This window comes from Cryptotermes secundus, unplaced genomic scaffold, assembly GCF_002891405.2.
Source record: "Cryptotermes secundus unplaced genomic scaffold, Csec_1.0 scaffold812, whole genome shotgun sequence".
NCBI lineage: Eukaryota > Metazoa > Arthropoda > Insecta > Blattodea > Kalotermitidae > Cryptotermes > Cryptotermes secundus.
In genome coordinates this window covers 297,920-315,690 of record NW_019731993.1, presented here as the reverse complement: position 1 = coordinate 315,690, position 17,771 = coordinate 297,920, and the positions used below count along the sequence as shown (strand labels likewise).

General features: G+C 42.3%; 1 protein-coding gene across 1 annotated transcript in view; it reads left to right on the top strand.

Moving 5' to 3' along the window:
- Positions 1–156: 156 nt before the first annotated feature.
- LOC111867465 overlaps positions 157–17,771 on the top strand; it is a 68,912-nt gene continuing 51,297 nt past the window's right edge. Inside the window, exon 1 of the mRNA XM_023857358.2 lies at positions 157–464. The gene's annotated coding sequence lies outside the window, so the exon portion shown is untranslated. The remainder of the gene's footprint in view (positions 465–17,771) is intronic.

Genomic DNA, 17,771 nt, shown 5'->3' with positions numbered 1-17,771 from the left:
AATGGTATGGTAGCATTCTATTTTATTGATCATGCTGTCAGTGCTGGTGGCCATTTCTCATTTAGTTAGGGTACGTCTGCGTAGAGATGGCAGGTATAACGCTTTGTGACGTCACCGCGGCCATATTGCCCAAATTTAACGAACAGTTACCGGAGGCTGACCGTTAATCCTTGTAGATGCTATTTCAGCAGTCGCTGCTGTCGAGACGACGCGAAACGCTTGTTGTAAGAGCGCTGTGTGAGCTCGCAGGCGCGCCAAGTTTGTTTTGTTACTGAGACCGCTAACCAAACATAATTAATATCATAAAACTGTGCTCATGTAATTTGCGTGTGTTTGCATTGTGAATGAATACAGATCGAAGTGAGTGTGTATAAGCTAGAAATGAAAGTGAATGACACCTGATGACTAGTTACTCAACAAGCTTGGATTAAAAAATATGAGTTCACCTTCGAACCAAATTCCAGGTGAGAAGTTGTTTTCCTTTCTCTGTCTTTCTCTTTCTATCTTGAGTGGAATGTGGGGGGAGCCGTTGGCCACGTCGCTTGGCTTACCGAGAGAAGCTACCTAACCACAAGTCGCAGCATCCAGGATCCTGAAGATATAGCGCCATGGTTCTACCCGTGTCTCATTCAGTTATTGACAGCCATCCGGTCATTCCACATTAACAGATTCCGTATTTCGAAACTGACTAATCCATTTTGTTAGAAATCGATAAAAGAAAGCCCACAATTGCTGTGTTTATTCAGTTTAACGCTATGTTACTTGCCAGACCTCACTTATCTGGGAGCATAACGAACAAATCAAAACTGCATCACGAAGAAATTACAGAGCAGATTAAGTGGGAGGAATGCTTGCTACCGTTAAGTTTAGAATCAGTTGTCATTCAGTCTGCCGTCCAAAGAAGTAAAGATTAAAATACAAATAATATATATAATTTTTCCAGCTGTGTACGAGTGTGAAACTTGGTCTCTCACAAGGAAAGAACATAGACTGAGGGTGTTTGAGAACAGGGTGCTGGGGAAGATATTTAAGCGTGAAGAGGGGGAGAAACAACAAAAGGCCGGAGAAATTTACATAATGAGGAACTTTGTCATTTTATATCCATCGTTAAATTTTATTAGGGCGCTCAAAACAGCGAGAATATGATGGGCGATGAATGTGGCACGCATGAGAGGGGAGCAAAGTACATAAAAGTTTCGAGCGGACAAACCGAAGGAAGTGAACCACTTTCAAGACCTGGACATAGATGAGAGGATAACATTAAAATGACTCTGTTAAAAGAATCGGTTAAGTGGATATGGACTCTATCCATGCGGCTACGAATAGAAACCAGTGGCGGGCTCTTGTGAACAGTAATGAAATTTGGGGTTCCACAAAGGGGGGGGGGGAGTTTTTTTGACTCAGTGATTAACTGTTACTTACTAATGGAACTAAGCCCTTCTGGAGGAGCCGCCAATTCTGCAGCTACTCAAGAACTTCCCAGCATTTTATGGAACCCGAAGGTTCATTACCGTGTTCACAAGAACCCTCCACTGGTCCCTATCCCGAGCCAGATTTATCCAATCCATCCCATCCCATCCTATCTCTCTAAGCTCCATTTTAATATTGGCCACCCACCTATGCCTTGGTCTTCCCAGTGATCTCTTTCCTTCTGGCTTTCCTACCAATACCGTATATGCATTCCTCGTCTCTCCCATTCGTGCTACATGCCCTGCTCACCTCATCCTCCTTGACTTGATCATTCTAATTATACTTGGAGAAGAGTACAAGTTATGAAGCTCCTCATTGTGCAGTTTTCTCCAACCTCCTCTCACTTCATCTCTCTTCGGTCCTGACATTAATGATTAACTGATAGCTTTTGAAAAAGGATTCTGCCACATGCAATTAGTTGTGTATATTTAGAAGTTTATCCAATAATCACATTATAATCTTAATACTGTTAATCTGTAACTACAAATTAATGACTGGCATGTGCTAACCATACCGACTTTTAGGAGACGGATGTTAAATTCACAGAGTTTTCGAAACGTATAGAAAAAATGTTGATCAATCATTATTTCGTACCTTTCGAGCACTCTTCTACAGGCACGCAAATCTGTATACATCACTATTCTGCAAAATCAACTCTAATCAAGCATCAGTTTATTCGGTACAATTACATAAGACATTAACTTGCTTCCCTGTAGATGCTAAAGGACACGAAATATCGCAGCGTTGCGACTAGGCTAGGGGTTTGACGGCTGAGGAGTCGGGATTCGATTCCCTGCAGGGGCGAGATACTTTTCTTTATAACATCTAGACCGGCTCTGGGGCCCATACAGTCTTCTCTACTATGGGTACAGGGGGTTTCTTTTCTTGGGAGTAAAGCGGCCGGGTCGTGAAGCTGACCACTCTCCACCATGTAATGCCGAGATTAATAATTGTTGAGCTATATATCCACTCCCCCTTACGTCTTCTTAGAGTGGTGTTTATTTAATGGAGTCCAGGGATAACCTTACCTTTACCGTGTGAGTTTTGAAACTCTCATGGCCATAACTGGATTATGGCGCCGTGTAATTTGGTAGATGATTCCAATATCCGGAAGAGCCATGTGCCCCATATTCAGCCTGAAGATGGAGTTAGCACGTTCTTCTGAAACGTTGATACCCATCTACCAAACTACACGACGGCACATTCCTTGTCTACCCTGACGATTGAGGCAGCAGTTTAGTATGAAACGTTTCTACCAATCTACAGAACTGTTTTACATCATATTCCCCATACCCTGAACATGGCAGCAGGGGTTTCCTCCTATACCTTGATATTTATTTACCAAACTACGCGGCGGCAAGTCCCAGAAGACCGTAATCTCACTCAGTATGTCTGTCATTGGCTGTTAATGCTATAACGCTGAACATGCGGACAGACTTATTGATGGACATGATCTTTCATTGGTTGTATTCATTTCGTGTATACAATGCATAACAATCAACTAGACCCTAATAATGAATAAGTCGGCCAATATATGTATATAGCATTGTTGAACTTGTTCGGTTGAAACAAGTAGACGTAATTCCAAAGTCCTTGTTTTCATGCCTTGCTACGCTCTGCAACTAACAATTCTGGCACATTTGTGACGAGCATGTAGCGCATACATTTCTAATGACCAGGGCCCGGATTTTGATGACATGTCATCTTTTTTTCCTTGTATCCTATGCGATGCTCTTAAATATATAAATCTCGGATATGAGCTGCTGGTTACAGAAATGTAAATTTTATAGGTAATTTTTGTCATTTTTTGACATTTTTAGGTTTAAGGTCATTTTTTCATTTTTGGGGTAATTTTTTGGTAAATTTTTTACTCTTAAGGGTATTTATTGTCATTTTTGCCCATTTTAGGGAATTTTTCTTCATATGTTTTCTGAAATGTGAATAACATGGAAGCTATTTTTCTTTCTTTTCTCTTTAGGGCATTTTTCTGGATTTTTTTTTCGGTTATTTTATAGATAATTTTTTGAATATTTTCAGGTCATAAAAATCCGGGCCCTGTATATTACATTTTTGAGTCATATTTTAGGTAATTTTTGTGGATTTCTTCGGTCATTTTTTAAATATATTCAGGTCATCAAAATCCGGGCCCTGCTAATGACCATTTGGAAGTTTACAACGTTCTACAGCACTGCTGTAATTACGTATATCTCGTGCTTTAACGTCCACTAACTGGGCACTTTCTCTATCGGTATTTTTTTGTGGATTTTGCTAGGGTCACGAAGCACATAGCGACCGTAATATGAATAGCTGGCCGATGTACGTAGCGGTGATACGGTATGCCTTCTTGAAGTTAAGGTAAAAGTAAAGTAAAGCTATTCCTGTACCAGGCCGTGAAGGCCCATAGGGTTGTGAGACGCTGAGGGTCCCACATTATCTAGACAATCGGCTCACAGATGGCGGTAAGGTTGTCAGCCTTACGCACCGGCCGCGCTATACTCCCCAGGAAAATTATTTAATTAATTCCCGGTACTCATTTCTGTTAGAGGCTGAGTCGACCCCAGGGCCATAGTGCGGCTGGAAGCTGGAGGTGAGTGGTCAGCTCCCGGTACCCATTGGACACGAGGTTGGGTGAGCCCCAGAGCCTATCTGGACGACGTGGAAAAGAGAAAATTTGTGACCCTACCGGGACTAGGACTCCAACCCCTCGGTCGTCCAGCCGGTAGTTGGTTGATATATCGACTGAGCTATCCCGGCTCTCTTCTTGAAGTTAAGAGAAATTTTAAAGATTATGACTAGATTATTGCTTTAATATCCGACACTACTGAGCTGATTTCGATTAAAATTGGTATTTAGCGACGTCTGTACTGTACACTGTAGGGCGAATTTTGACCCAGTTATGTTTCATTTTGGTACAGTGTAACAGCCCATTATGTGAAGCTCAAAAACATTATCTGTTTACGTAAAATCTGCTAACATTTCAAGCAAAGAATTTCGGACGGAAATAGGAAGATCTACAGCTCCTATTTGAAACATTTTTAGGTATAACTGAGGTCCTCTGGGAGACGTCGTTTAGTCTGTGTTAGGCTGTTTTAGGGTAAATACACTGTTTGTATCTTCAGGGCAGAAGAAATATTTTCACCTCTCTACCAGTCTACGTGGGGACATGCGGTGGTGTAGTTGGTTGAAGCACTATGCTACAAGCCGGAAGGTCGCGGGTTTGATTCCCGATAAGCCACTGGATTTTTTTAATGGACGTAATCCTTCCAGCCTCTCTATGGCCCTGGGGCCTCTAACAGAAATGAGTACCAGGAATCTTCCTGGGGGTAAAGGGCGGCCGACGCTTAAGGCTGACAACCTCACATTATCTCTGAGCCGACTGTCTAGAAAATGTGGGAGCCTCGACGTCTCACAACCCTATGGGCCTCCATGGCCTGTCACAGGGACAGCTTTACCTTTTTACCTTAGCAGTGTACATGACTTCACGTTCCAGAAGGCTATAATCTTGACACTCACAGCTGTGAAAGTTTCCATTGAACGTTTAATTAAATATAAAGATAAATAATTTATCTTTATGCAGCGTGACGTATGTATTCGCTTTAAAGCAAGGATTTGTATCTGCAGTAAACGGACGTCATGTTCAGCGAGGTAACCAAAATTTCAGAGAAAGACAATGGGGAATGCATTTCCTCTGTTGCAACATCCATATTGAGGCTGTCTTTGTGAGCATAGAAAGTAAGCTGGATTATAAATTCATAAGGCTTCCGTAAGGTCAGCCTGATTCTCCGGTATGAAGTGTGAGGTCTTTTTTCTGGGTTACGATGAGGTGTAAACTAGTAAGCTGCCTCAAGCGATAACGTTACAGATTTTTTGGGGGGGGGGATGTGCCCTATAAGAAGCTAGGCCGAGGATTTTCATGGTTTTATTAGGTCTCTCCAGGCAAATGCCAGGATGGTGCCTTAAACTAGGCAACGACTGTTTCCTTCTGTATCATTTCCAATTAATTATTTGTTGTTATTCAGTTATTACACGTATGATATGAGTTACTGACATCACCTTAAATAAGTCACAAACTCCGTGGCCTGCAGTCCACAAGCGAACTATACCGACCGAGCGACCGCTGCTTGTCGGCGAAGTTAGTGCCAACTTATGCAGATAGAAGGTGTCATGTGGTCAGCGCAACGGATCCCCACGGCCGTTAATCTCGGTTTTCTAGACCGGAGCCGCTATTTCCTTGAAATATCTCCTCAATTATCCTCACGAGGCTGAGTGTCCCCGTTCCAGACCCACTACCTCTCAGAAAATCTAGACTCTCAGAAAATCACTAGACTACAGAAATAAATCACGAATATATAAAATTTTATCTGCCGTAAAAGTTCATATTCTTATCGCATCTGGTAAGGCATAACATAATGCCATAACCCAGATCACTGTATGACTTTTCAGCAGTCAGGAGCTTATTTTCCAGAAAGAAAGCATGGAAATATGTTTCTGTGTACAACTTTATTCCATTCTCGAATTGTTCCCTTTCTCGCGTCTGCTTTGGGCCCTGGGCCTGGTTTCTTCAGAAGTGGTATCTCTGCATCTTTTGTGCCTTCTTCAGAACTTCTCCCTTTAGAAGATTTATCTCTTGCTATTCACACATACGGATCAAGCGCAATTCGTGACTAATAACTGTTCTATCTGTAAATCTGAGCAATATATTTGACCGTGGTAAGTTGCTAGTCTGACCTCCGTTACCAGTTGGAAGGATTACCCCTCGATATAATTATTGGTACTGAAAGTGGCCAGAAAGAATGCTGTTTTTTGTGAAACCTTGAAGGATTTACAGTTCTGTTAAGTATGCGGGAGGGTAAAAGAAGTCATTGTTCAGTCACGTACAACTACGTCGATCCTGTCCAGGGTAGCAGTTGTATGAAAATGACTGGTCAATGTAAATTTTTTCCTTTCCCTAAATACAGGGCCATAAAGATGTACTAGTACTGTATAATGCCCGTTGAGAACTCAAGAACTCTCACCTGAACAAAGAATAAGACTCAGTACCTACTGAAACACTGCCATTTGTTGCTGCTAGTTTTGGTTTAATCGTTACTGACTTAAATTATTTTTATATTCCACGGAAACTACATAGCGACAAACCAACAAACACTTCTCTGTTTCGGCTAATTATATGGTCTACAGACATAGGGTGCAGAGGTAAACCTTGATTCATACTTGATTTCGGTAAAAGTAAGTAAAGCTATCCTTGTATCAGGCCGTGAAGGCCCATAGGGTTGTGAGACATTGAGGTTCCCACATTATCTAGAACAGCCGTGTCAAACATGCGGCCCCCAGAGCCACAAAGGGCGGCCCCTGAACTTTTAGAGCTAATTGATATTAAAATCAATATTAACATTTTAGTAGAAATATTTTTTGTAAAGACAATTTTCCAACAGACCAGAAGACAAGGAGTCTCACGCAGACATAAATTAGCAGGCTGCAGGAAATTCAATGTTTTGCTATTTCTAACATAATTTCTTGTGTAATCTCTCTTTTTACATATTGAGAAGCTGTTTGATACTTGTCAAAAATGGCATTCTCTTGCTTTTTAAAACTGTAAGATATGTGACTTTAGGTAATTATATTGAAATTATTCCTAAATAATAAATAGAATAAAATTTCCGTGTATCAAAATCTAATGTATATTTCTATTTTGATGTGCGGCCCTGGACTATTATTTATAGGGCTGAGGTGGCCCTCTGTACAAGTTGAGTTTGACATGCCTTAGCTAGACAATCGGCTCAGAGATGGCGGTAAGGTTGTCAGCCCTACGCGCCGGCCACGCTTTACTCCCCAGGAAAAATATTTAATTGATTCCTGATACTCATTTCTGTTAGAGGCTGAGTAAACCCCAGGGCCTAGTGCGGCTGGAAGGATTAGGTCAACTGAAAAAAAATCCACTGACCTCAACGGGACTTGAACCCGCGATCTTCATTAATCGGAGTTGATTACCTTTATGTTCCAGCTGCCTTAATACTTATGTAAGACCTCCTGGTACTGTTTTCATAGAGATCTGTTAGGCCCCACAGTCGTTGTGGACATGGCAGCCAAGAGAAATATTTGAAAGCTGCGTGCCTGGAACTCAGCATTTTGCATCCGTCTCTGTCCTGTCTGTCACTTTACTGATATCTCATGGCTTCGTGGTTTCAGTATAGGATACCTAAACTTCGTCTTGTAATGACGGTTACTGTCTTCTGGAATGTGAAGCTGTATAGTCTGGTAGAAAGCTACCAACGTTCAGGAGGAACCTGATGTCTCCATTTTCAGGGTAGAAAACCTTTTATCAGACTACATAAAGTCAAATATCCGAAGACTCCAATTATATCATTCACCCACTTGAGAACCTCAGAACTCATATTTATGTTATATTTATTTTGTTCATGAGTTATTTAACGACGCTTTTGAAATGCATAGTTTTTTTAATGCTAGTGGGGCGGGACTAAGTCCCTTGTACTGCGTCCACTTCTGGCCTATTGTACCAGCCCCAGATGATAGGTGAGGGTGATTGTGGAGTAATTGGTGGAATGAAGATTGGCAGGGGAAACCGAAGTACTCGGAGAAAACCTGCCCCAGCGCCACTTTGTCTACCACAAATCCCACTTGACCAGACCTAGGATCGAAACCGGACCGCCGCGATGGTAAGCCAGCGACTAACAGCTTGAGCTATGGCGCGGCCTTAAATGCGTAGGTTACTCGTATGTAGCGTCGAATGAAATGACAAAGTGGAGGGAAGCCTTGTGGCCTTTTTGAAGAATTGTTCTAACATTTACCTGAAGGAACTGAGAGAAACCATAAACAGCCTCAATAAGTAAGATTTGAGGTTTTCACGGCGGTGACTATGAAGAATGCCGTCTTCTGGGATGTGGAGAGGTGTAGATATTGTATAAACCACCAGCAGCTACCTGCTCAAGCTGGTTCCTCGCTCACGGAATTTTCTTTTTTTCTTATACCCTGAAGATGGAGGCGATACCTTCCTCCGAAACGTCCGTTTATACAATATCAACACGGCGCCACATCCCAGAAGACGTCATTCTTAAATCTCAATAAGGATAGCCACGCTCCGGACCGGGATTCGAAATCAGGACATCCAGACTACCTCCTTAAGATATTCAGTTCGTTGCCGCATTTCTGACAGCTGAAAATAAACCACCGCTAATATCACAGCCTGCCATTGGACTAGATCATGAGTCAGTTCTGTGTATCTCTCATCCCTGCATCCCATTTCTATAAAATTCACCTGCCACTGGACTCGATCGTGAGTCAGTTCTATGTATCTCATCCCTGCACCCCATTTCTATAAAATTCACCTGCCATTGGACTCGATCGTGAGTCAGTTCTATGTACCCCTCATCCCTGCATCCCATTTCTATAAAATTCACCTGCCATTGGATTAGATTGTGAGTCAGTTCTATGTATCTCATCCCTGCATCCCATTTCTATAAAATTCACCTGCCATTGGACTAGATCGTGAGTCAGTTCTATGTATCTCATCCCTGCATCCCATTTCTATAAAATTCACGTGCCAATGAACTCGATCGTGAGTCAGTTCTATGTACCTCTCATCCCTGCATCCATTTCTATAAAATTCATCTTAGTAACTAATTAATGTCTGCTGGCAGAACCCGCAGTTTCAGTACCGCTAATACGAAAGCTCGTAATTGGATACATTCCTGAGCTAGGGCCATCCTCCTTCCAACTTCACAGCCTCTTTCAGTAAGATCCCTTTTTAATTTTATTTTCTCTCTGGACCCTGTTCTCGATCTGTGTTTTTTTTTAGGGTAAGTGACAGTGTTCAATAGTATACAAAACACTAGACGGGCTTCTAGTTTCTTATATTTCGGTCTTAAGTTTAAAAAGTTTGTGGTGATAGATGTTTCAATACGGAATTTCTGAACCTAATTCAGTGAAGGCAGGGACTTCGTACGGACAGAGGTAAGGTCGTTATACCGAACTGACAGGTGAGTATTCTTGGTGTAGTGGAAAGGTATGGGTTGGGGGGGGGGAGTTGACGACTAGGGGAAACCGGTCCGATATTTAGGCACGTTTCATATCAGAGAAGCTGCGCTCCTCTGCCCAGGAGTTCCTCCGTCAGTAAGTGCACAGAGAGTGTGTTCCGCTTATTTAAGGAGCTTTTGTCTTCTTCTTCTACTTCTTCTATTCCTGTTGCCCCAACTTGGAGCATAGGGCATCCGTGAAACGCTTCGTTTCATTTCACTGTCTTAATATTACACAGTCGGTAGGACTCCTTGGACGGGGGATCAGCCGATCGCAAGGCCGCTAACTAACTTAAACACAGAAGCACAATAGACCACTGTAGGTCGCGGTGAAAGGGCCGAGGAGGCCTACCCCTCATACATTTATTCATACATTCAACACAAACACAGACATCCATGCCTTGAGTGGAATTCGAACCCACGATCCTAGTGTAAAAAAGCAAATTAATTGTTTCGTGTCCGCCTTTCGGACAGTGTCTGTGGTCTAGTGGTTAGAGCTCCTGGCTACAGATCCAGAGGTCCGGGTTCGGTTCCCGGCGCTATCACATTTTTCTGAGAAGTAGTGGGTCTGGAACGGGGCCCACTCAGCCGCGTGATGATAATTGAGGAGCTATTTCAAGGAAATAGCGGCTCCGGTCTAGAAAACCGAAATTAACGGCCGTGGAGATTAGTTGCGCTGACCACGTGACACCCTCTATCCGCTAAAGTTGGCACTAACTTCGCCGACAAGCGGCGGTCGCTCGGTCGGTATAGCTCGGTTGCGGACTAAAACCACGGAGTTTTTTTGTGTCCGCCTTTCTGTTCGCTTGTAATATCATCGTTCTGGGTTAATGATGTTTCTGCGCTTTTGCCAACAAGATGTTGCAGAAATTCGCCTGTGAGCTTCGCCATATCTCTGTCTGCCCATCCGTCTGTCCACGTTTATTTACGACGCTGGCAGTAGCTCGGTCTATATAGTGTTGAGTGATAATATGATCAGTCAATAATGAATTGGAAAGTGTGTGGCAGATATCAGTCATGGCCTAACTTAAGGTACTTTCCCGGCATGTGCATGGAAGAACTTAATAAAACCACGAAAATCTCACTCAAAGAAAAACACGTAAAGGTAAAGCTACCTCTGTAACAGGCCAGGAGGCCTATAGGTTTCTGAGACGTCGAGGCTCTCATATTTTCTAGACAGTCGGGTCACAGATGACGGTGAGGTTGTCAGCTTTACGCTCCGGCCGCCCTTTACACTCCAGGAGGATTCTTGATACTCATTTCTGTTAGCGGCTGAGTCGACTCCAGGGCCATAGTGAGGCTGGAAGGATTAAGTCAATTGAAAAATTCAGTGACCTCATCAGGAGTCGGACACTCGACCTTCCGGCTGGTAGCATAGTGCTACCGCGTACCGGCAGCAATTTACACCGGGCACCTCCCAATTAACAGTCTCGGGCTTTGTCACTTCGGTAGGAACGGTAATGAAAATAACAGAAACAAACGAACTGCAGCAGTAATAACAAGAATAATGATGAAACAATTGTCTTCATTTTGAGATGTTAAGAAACATGTGCTCTGCATTCTGATGCATCATGTAAGAGTGAGTTGTGCAAGACATTGACCTATGACGCATATATTTAAGGCATTTCAGTAATCTCTTAGTCATGATACTTTAGTACAATGGATTTACCTCACTCCGGCCCCTACGCAAATCCGGTGCTTCCCTCTGGTTCATACCCATCACAGTTAGGAGGATTAACGCTCGGACAAAATATATGATACAAGTTTGTGACAATGGTACATTCATACAATTATTGACTTTTTGGACATCCATCGTCCTGTTTCTCTTTCTTTTCTTAAAAGAAAATATAAGACAATAAAAAAATAAAATTGTGGACAGCTAAAATGGAGAAAATGATGACAACTGCATAAGCAAATACCAAGCATTGTGCGTTTTGTAATTTATACTGATCAAGTCAAGGAGGATGAGGTGGGCAGTGCATGTAGCACGAATGGGGGAGACGAGGAATGCGTATAGGATATTGATGGGAAAGCCAGAAGGAAAGAGACCACTGGGAAGACCAAGGCGTAGGTGGGTGGACAATATTAGAATGGGTCTTAGAGAAATAGTATGGGATGGTATGGATTGGATTGATCTGGCTCAGGATATGGACCAGTAGAGGGCTCTTGTGAATACGGTAATGAACCTTCGGGTTCCATAAAATGGTAGGAAGTTCTGGAGTAGCTGCAGAATTGGCTGCTCCTCCAGAAGGGCTCAGCTCCATGAGTAAGTAAGTAAGTGCATTACGTAATGTGACGGACTGATCACCCATCCAAGGAGTCCTACCGTCTGTAAAATGATCATGAAATTGAGAAATCAGCCCTTTGCTCCAAAATGGGAGCAAGAGGAGAGAAAAATCAAGTGCATTACGTAGTCGTGTATCGTGTGTAACACAGTTATTGAAAATAAAATAAAATAAATTGCATTTATCTTATCTTTTAAGAAAAAAGAAAAACTGAAAGTTTGATAATGTCCAGAAAGTCAACGAGTCGTATTATATATGATACAAATTTACACTGTGCACTATCCATGGTGTTTATTTGTACAGCTCTCACCATTTTCTGCATTTTAGCTGGCAACTACTTATAAAAACCGTACCACTGCATTAGTGGCAACAAAGTAAATTAACAGATCTATGCTTGTTCGTGTTTTCGTTATGGCGAATGTTCAGATTGTGGTCTCCCAGACTATGACATCATTTACTCTTGTAGGCGAATACCAACGTGATTAATCACTTCGACCTTGAATATGGAAGCAGCGTGCTTCCCGAAGACATAGTATGTAACTAAAAGACTATACGGTGCCGAAACCCAGAAGATCACATTTTTAAACCTGTTGACATAAGGAGCTGGTTTTCGAGTTCCGGCGAGGGAATCCATCCAGCCTCCACTGAAATGGATCTCTTGTCTTCAAAACAATTTTCAACAGATTATAATAAGATATAATTTCATATTAAATCTCAATTAATAATTCAGTCTCAACATAAATATAAAATCCACACACTACTGCATCTCTTCATTTGGTATTTAGAATATTTATGACAACTTGTATTTGGTGTGAAGCTATTCCTGTACCAGGCCGTGAAGGCCCATAGGGTTGTGAGACGTTGAGGCCCGCACATTATCTAGACAATCGGCTCAAAGATGGCGGTAAGGTTGTCAGCCCTACGCGCTGGCCGCGCTTTACTCCCAGGAAAATTATTTAATTAATTCCTGGTAGTCATTTCTCTTAGAAGCTGAGTGAACCTCAGGGCCATAGTGCGGCTGGAAGGATTAGGTCAATTGAAAAAAATCGAATGACCTCATCGGCACTTGAACCCGCGACCTTCCGGCTTGTAGCATAGCCCCTCATGGACTTCAAAGTCCAGACTGTTACAATTGGAGTTGTGCAGTTTTTCTACTTCTCCCTTTATCCCAGTATATTATTACCAAAAGATCCGGTATAGAAAACCGAGATTAACGGCCATGGGGATTCGTTGCACTGACCACGCCACACCATCTATCCGCTAAAGTTGGCACTAATTTCGCCGACAAGCGACGGTCGCTCGGTCGGTATAGTTCGCTTGCCGACTACAGGCAACGGAGGTTTATTACCAAAAGGAATAACAGACATTCGAGATTTTGAAGGAGATGTTATTTATCGAAAGCTCACTATATATTTTCTTCACGGATTATTAACGATGCTTTTCCATTATTGAGACTATGGAGTCGGATGGTAGAATGATAGATGAAAGAAGAGTTGCAAATACCTTATAAAGAAGCAGTCGTAGCCTCATCAGGGCACTTCCCCAGCCTTTGCCTAGAGGGATTGAGAAGAACCATGAAAACCCTCAGTCTGGGGAATCCATATCTCGGCCGAGATATGAACCGAGCACCTCCAGAAAACAAGCATAAAGTGTTACCTCTAAACCAATCTGTCCGGTGTCCACCGTCTTCATTCTGCTCGGCAGTTCACGTTATTGAGCCTCAGATCACTGTAAAAATAAGAAGTAATTACGACAATGTTTTGTTTAATGGCGTCCCAACATCAAGATTTTCTTCCTCTTAAAGACATGGAAGAAGAGACCTGTTTTTTCGTTGCCCGTCTTTATTACCCAACATTTTTTCCTATGAATTTTTAAAATTCCTTTATTGTCAACATATGCATGTGCTATACATGTTGAGGTTAGTCACACATTCCATGTGGACAGAGATTTCTTGACAAAAGGACAGCGAGAAGACTCAGAAGCTCAAGCCGTTTGAATTAGTGTAGTGTAAGTGTAAGTGCGCGTTAGTGAAAACAACGAGATGCAGACTCAAGCCGCTTGAACTAGTGCGACAACAATGTGCTCGAGACACCAGATTCTGGGACACACCGGTGGGCATAGTCTTAGAAGTTTAGTTCTAGAAGTAGTAGTTTAAGTCAGAAGAGAAATGCTCGTTAGTCTCGGGCTAGTTGCATTGTTGGAACGCAAAAAAAAAGAAGATATTTTTAGAAAGACGAGTAATAATTTGACGTACCATTTCTTGTGCTCAGAATGCAAGAGTTTAGATTGCATTGTTGCTGTGAAGTTGAATCAGCATCATTACTGTTCTTTCTCTTTGGTCCGAAGAAATACATGTATCGGACTTATCCATTAAAATGAATGCTTATAACCCGTAAATTATGTTTATAATTATCTATGATTTTCAGAATAAGCAATGACTCTTTCCCCCAAACAGCACTGAGTGGTATTTGTAATGACGACTTGGTGTGTTTTCTGTGAGTAGGAACTCCACTTCCTTCTCCTTTCTCTAGCATTGTTTCTATTTTATATTGGTCGATGTACGAAAAGCCTACACTTTCTGTTTTCTTTCCATAGCCTTCCTATTTCGAATACTTTCTAGGTCTTTCCTCGCTGTCTCATGGCCCAGCATGTGGCTGAACCGTCCTTCTGTAGGTTCCCGTGGACCTCTTTCCTTAAAATATTAATTCTAGTGCCTTTCTCGGCCACCTCATTTTATCCATTCTCTTTATACCGCCAAGCCATTGTAATCGTAGATAAGAACTGAAGTTTTATATAGGCTTCAGGGGGTTGATTCAAGACTTTTGAGATCTGAACTGAGATCCTGTCATGCATAATTCGATCTGTCGTGTAATGAACTGGTATGTAATTCACAACATGACTGAAGGTCAGCAGTTTCACGATTTTAGCTACTGGCGTGCAACCTTCAAGGCGACAACTCTGCACAGTCATAATAATTACTGTACGATTTGCCCAATCACTGTCATACATTATATCAGCACGCTTCGTTCAAACGACTTACAAACTAGACCTTAACGTAAATTTTCTTTATACTTTTGAATATCTAATTTTTTCTACAGAAAATTTGAGTCTTCAATGCGGCGAAGTCATATTGTGGTCTTCTGAGTTACGATATCATGTTTTCTGGCTTTGGAGGAACATACAGGATTTATCTGCTATTCTGAAGATGAAGAGCATACTGCCTCCATCTTCTATCCTGAAGTTGAAGAATATACTGCCTCCCTTTTCTATCCTGAAGTTGAAGAACATATGCCTCCATCCTGTATTCTGAAGACTAAGAACATACTGGATCCATCCTGTATCCTGAATATGAAGAACATACTTCCATCCTAAAGATGAAGAACATACTGCCTCTATCTTCTATTTTGAAGTAGAAGATGAAGATAAACATACTGCATCCATCCTCCATCCTGAAGGTGAAGAACATACTGCCTCCATCTTACTTCATGAAGGTGAAGAATATACTGCCTCCATCTTACGTCACGAAGGTGAAGAATATAATTCCTCCATTATATATCATGAAGAGGAAGGCAATATGTTCTGAAAACTTTGCATCAATCTGTCAGGCTACATGTCGTAATAGCCAGAAGGCCAGACTTATATAGGACAATGCTTACGGTTTCTCAGAACTTCGTTAGAATTAAGAGCACAAAATTTCCAGCCACTGTGACGAAGACAGTTATTGGTGTCATAATTCTTAAAACAATTTTATTTTTATTATCGCGTAAGATGTTCAGAAGACTGCCAATTAAGGAGCATGATATGAATAAAAGATGAACAGGAAGTATAATTTATAGGGGGTGGGCCTTCTCGGCCCTTGCACCGCGATCTACAGTGGTCTATTATGCTTTGAACAGGAAGTAATTTTTGCTTAACAAAAAACAAAACTGTACGAGTACAACCTACAGCTCCCTAAATCCTGTGGCCCCAGACGGTAGCGTGGTTCACCTCGCTGTCGCGCATATCCACAGTCGATGCCCTATTCCCCTGCCCTTCAGCTCGTAACCTAGTCACTATACTCACTGAGCTATTCCAGCTCCCAAACGTAACGAAAAAGTTTCATGAAATATCACCAGGTTCCTTAGCGTCTACTATTTTTCTTTATTGCTAGTTGGGTACTGCGGCCCCTTCTGGCCTATTGTACCAGCCCAAGATGATAGGTGAGGGTGATTGTGGAGCAATTGGTGGAATGAAGATTGGCAGGGAAAACCGAAGTACTCGGAGAAAACCTGCCCCAGCGCCACTGTGTCCACCAGAAATCCCACTTGACCAGACCTCGGGATCGAACCCGGGCCGCCGCGATGGGAAGCCAGCGACTAGCCGCTTGAGCTATGGCGCGGCCTTAGCGTCTACTAACTTTTGGACTGCATATCAGAGTTTTACCTTTGAGCGAAGAAACTACAAGCATTAGTATTTCCAGTCTTATATTTTCAAACTGTCCTAATATGTGTGTGTGGATCTAGTGTACATATGTAATGGATTTATCGTGTTATTCATCAGACTCCAGAACTTACATGAGTTGCTCCGTCCTTGTCATAACCAGATATTAATGCGAGACTGTCGATGCGCACCAGTCTGTTTAGCACATTTCAAACCACTAATGGACATACTGTGAACACATCTGAACCCAAGCCATGTATAGTTTCTGCTTGATCAATAATCATAATAACACTTACTTGCGGTGACAGGAAAGAGATAGGAATTTGGAGACTATGGTGTTCGTCCGAAGTCACACACCCCTAAACGATAACAAGATATAAAAATACATACATATTCTGTTTTAATGTTTTCTCCACTTAGTTTTCACTATCCTAAATTATATTCTGCGTAGTATGCATACAATAAGGGAGCCGGGATAGCTCAGTCGGTATAGCGATTGGCTACTGGCTGGACGACCGACAGGTCGGAGTTAAGAGTCCCGGTAGGGGCAAGAATTTTCTCTTCTTCACGTTGTCCAGACCGGCTCTTTGGTCCACCCAACCTCTCATCCAGTGGGAAAAAAGTAGCCGGAGCGTGAAGCTGACCAATCAACTACAGCTAGTACCGAGGTCAAGAAAATGTGGATCTATACATCCACTCCCCCATATGCCTTCATGACGTAGTGCTTAATTAGTTAAGCACAGGGACAACTTTACCTTTTTTTTACCTTTATGCATATAAAAAATAAAGTTTTCCCTGTGCTTAAGTAGACGTATTGAGAAGGAGAGGTATAGCAACACCTTCTTGACCTCGGCACTAGTTGGAGATGAGTGGTCAGCTTCATGCCTCGGGCACTTCGGGGAAAGAACCCCTGGAACACACTGGTTAGGAGGCTGGGTGGCCCCCAGAGCCGGTCTGGATACTGTGGAGGAAAAAAATCCCTCTGTTGGGAATCGAACCCCTACCGCACAGCCCGTAGCCTGTCCCCATACCGAATGCGATGTTCCGGTTCTCTCATATGCGTACAATATGCTATATTATTTTATATATTTTCTACTTTCAATTTAAATATTAGTGAAACTACTTTGTTGCCCTCAATGGTGTAACAAAAAGTTCATTAAAACCAAAGATATTTCACTTTAGATCGGCCGTACTGGCGGTGATGCCCACCCAGCCTCCTATCTCATGGGTACGAAGGCTTTTTTTTGGGGGGGGGGATGAAGCTAACAGCTCACGTTCATCTACCACGGTTAAGAATGCGCAGGGCCGAACATTTTGTAAGAACAAAATTAGATTTAGACATACAAAGGATAGCATAGCCCAAGAATTAAAGACAGATTTACACTAAAAACATATATATTACACATTAAATAGAGCAACAGTAATACGGAGGTAACAAGAGGGACAGACATTCTCAAAATACCAGAATTAAGAATAATGATGAATGGGGGAGATGAGGAATGCATATAGGATATTGGTGGGAAAGCCAGAAGGGAAGAGACCACTGGGAAGACCAAGGCGTAGGTGG